We start from the raw sequence: 3,805 nt of genomic DNA on the forward strand, positions 1-3,805 counted from the left end.
TATCTTAAATTTTAATTGAGTGCTTGTATATTTCTTCATCATGTAAATGGAATAGACTTTGCATCAAGGGATGTGGTGGTTATCCAGACTTCACTTTTGACTATAGTATAAGTAGTATGGATTAAAATCAGGTCTGTAAAAAAAAAAAAAAAAAAAAACAGATTTGTGTATTTAATTCTTTCATGGTTCTTTTCCCCTTTCCTGTCTTTTTCTCTTTTTCTTTTTTTTAAAGGTAAAGCTTCTTTCCAGAGTTTTTATCTTCCACCCACATAGATGGAGAATGAAAGGATGTGATCAAATTCATTTAATCAGTTTACCCAGAAGCCTCAATGCAAAACAGTGCTGGTATTTTGGTTTTAACATGAAAACTCAGCAACCTGCTCTGTGGTTACGATTACCACCAGCCAGGCTCTGAACTCCCCTGTGTACTTCTTCCTGACTCATCTTTCCCTGATAGACACATTTATTCTTGTTCAGCTAACTCCTAAGCTGATTGGGACTCCTTAACAGAGAAAGTTATGTCCTTTAATGGGTGCATGGCTCAAGTCTATGCTGAACACATTTTCAGTGCTACTGAGATTATCCTATGAGGGTGATGCCTATGACCGCTACATGGCCATCTGTAGACCTCTGCACGACACGGCCATCATGAGCCACAGGCTGTGTATTCTGCTGGGAGGGGCCTGGACTGGAGGACTTCTCCATGCACCTTTCAGATTCTTTTTATTGTTGGGCTGCTCTTCTGTGGTCCAAAGTCATTGATTATTCCGTTGATTACCTTTATGTTGTCTGCTGACACTTTTTCTTTGTTAGCCAGCAGTGGTCATCTGTTGCTTTTTTTTTTGTTGATTTATTTTCATCTTGATTCTAAAGAACTATAGCTTGGGGCAAGACAAAGCCCTTTCACTTGTATCTCTCACATCACAGTAGTTGTCTTACTTTTGTGCCTGGATCTTTTGTATCTGTGCCCAGTGACCACTCTGCCATTGATGAAGCCGTTGCTTACTTTCATACAATTAGGCATACAGTTGCTCATAGTAGTCTCTCATGATCCTTTGTATTTCGGCAGTGTCAGGTGTAACTTCTTTATCATTTCTATTTTTTTTTTGGTTTGAAACTCTTGCTTTTTTTTTCTTGATGAGTCTGGCTAAAGTTTTATCAATTTTGTTGATCTTTTTCTTTTTTTTAAATTTTTAAATTTTTTCTTTATTACTCAAATGAATTTATCACATCTGTAGTTGTATAATGAACATAACAATCCAATTTCTTTTTTTCTTTTTTTGGCATTTATTTATTTATTTATTTTTATAATTTTCTTATTTTCCCACTGCACAGCAAGGGGTCAGGTTATCCTTACATGTATACATTACAATTACATTTTTCCCCCACCCTTTGTTCTGTTGCAACATGAGTATTTAGACAAAGTTCTCAATGCTATTCAGCAGGATCTCCTTGTAAATCTATTCTAAGTTGTGTCTGATAAGCCCAAGCTCCTGATCCCTCCCATTCCTCCCCTCCCATCAGGCAGCCACAAGTCTCTTCTCCAAGTCCATGATTTTCTTTTCTGAGGAGATGTTCATTTGTGCTGGATATTAGATTCCAGTTATAAGTGATATCTTATGGTATTTGTCTTTGTCTTTCTGGCTCATTTCACTCAGTATGAGATTCTCTAGTTCCATCCATGTTGCTGCAAATGGCATTATGTCATTCTTTTTTATGGCTGAGTAGGATTCCATTGTGTATATATAACACAGCCCAGGCACATCCCTCCACCCTCCAAACTGTCTCCTCTGGAGACCATAAGTTTTTCCATGTCTGTGAGTCAGCATCTGTTTTGCAAAGAAGTTCAGTCTGTCCTTTTTCAGGGTCCACATGTCAATGATAGCATTTGATGTTGGTGTCTCATTGTATGGCTGACTTCACTTAGCATGATAGCTTCTAGGTACATCCATGTTGCTAAAAATGTTGGTATTTCGTTCCTTTTAATGGCTAATATTCCATTGAGTATATGTACCACATCTTCTTGATCCACTCCTCTGTCGATGGACATTTAGGTTGTTTCCATGTCTTGGTCATTGAAAAGAGTGCTGCAATGAACATCAGAGTATATGTGTCTTTGCAAGTCATGGTTTTCTCTGGGTTGATGCCCAGGAGTGGGATGGCTGGATCAAATGGTAGTTCAATTTGAGTTTTCTGAGCATCTCCATACTGTTTTCCAGAGTGGTTGCACCAATTTACAATCCCACCACCAGTGTACTAGGGTTCCTTTTTCTCCACACCCTCTCCAGCACTTATTGTTGTAGACTTTTGAAAGATGGCATTCTGGCTGGTGTAAGGTGGTTTTGATTTGCGTTTCTCTAATAGTGGTTTTGATTTGCATTTCTCTAGTAATGAGTGATGTTGAACATCTTTTCATGTGTTTTTTGGCCATCCATATGTCTTCTTTCAAGAACTGTCTGTTTTGATCTGCCCATTTTTTGATGGGGTCATTTGTCGTTTTGGTATGGAGCTGCAGAAGGTGTTTATCAATTTTGGAGATGAATCCCTTGTCAGTTGATTCACTCGCAAAGATTTTCTCCCATTTTGTGGGTTGTCTTTTGGTTTTGTTTAGGGTTTCCTTTGTTGTGCAGAAAGGTTTAAGTTTGATTAGGTCCCATTTGTTTATTTTTGTTTTTATTGTCAATACTCTAGAGGTGGATCTGAGATGTTGCTGTTTTTATGCCAGAGAGTGTTGCCTATGTTTTCCTCTAGAGTTTTAGAGTGTCTGTCTTATATCTAGGTCTTTCATCCATTTGGAGTTTATTTTTGTGTATGGTGTTAGGGAGTGTTCCAATTTCATTCTTTTCCATGTGTCTGTCCAGTTTTCCCAGCACCACTTATTGATCAAGCTGTCCTTTCTCCTTTGTATATTCTTGCCTCCTTTGTCATAGATGGGTTGGCTGTAGGTGTGTGGGTTTAATTCTGGGCTTTCTATCCTGTTCTACTGATCTATATTTCTGTCTTTGTGCCAGTACCATACGGTTTTGATGATTGTTGCTTTGTAGTAGAGTCTGAAGTTTGGGAGCCTGATTCCTCCAGCTCCCTTTTCTTTTTCAGGATGTCTTTGGCTATTCTGGGTGTGTTGTGCTTCCAAACAAACTTGAAAATATTTTGTTTGAGTTCTGTGAAAAATGTCCTTGGTAATTTGATGGATTTCATTGAATCTGTATATTGCCTTAGGTAGTATAGACATTTTGATAATATTAACTCTTCCAATCCATGAGCATGGTATCTCTTTCCATCTATTTGTGTCATCTTTGATTTTTTTATTAGTGTGTTAGTTTTCAGAGTAGAGGTCTTTTGTGTCTTTAGTTAGGTTTACTGGTAGTATTTTATTCTTTTGGATGCAGTGTTAAACGGGATTGCTTCCCTAATTTCTTTTTCTTCTCTTTCATTGTTAGTGTATAGAAATGCTGTCAATTTCTGTGTGTTAATTTTGTATCCTGTGACTTTGCCAAATTCATGGGTGAGCTGTAACAGTTTTCTGGTAGAGTCTTTAGGATTCTCTAGGTATAGTATCATGTCATCTGCAAGTAGTGATAGTTTTTACTTCTCCCTTTCCAATTTGGATTCCTTTTATTTCTTTTACTTCTCTGATTGCTGTGGCTAGCACTTCCAAAACTATGTTGAAGAGTAGTGGCGAGAGTGGACATCCTTATCTTGTTCCTGATCTCAGCAGGAATTCTTTCAGCTTTTCACCATTGAGAATGATGTTTGCTGTGGGTTTGTCATATATGGCCTTTATCATGTTGAGGTAGGTTCCCAC

The sequence above is a fragment of the Sus scrofa genome, unplaced genomic scaffold (genome assembly GCF_000003025.6).
Source record: "Sus scrofa isolate TJ Tabasco breed Duroc unplaced genomic scaffold, Sscrofa11.1 Contig1306, whole genome shotgun sequence".
NCBI lineage: Eukaryota > Metazoa > Chordata > Mammalia > Artiodactyla > Suidae > Sus > Sus scrofa.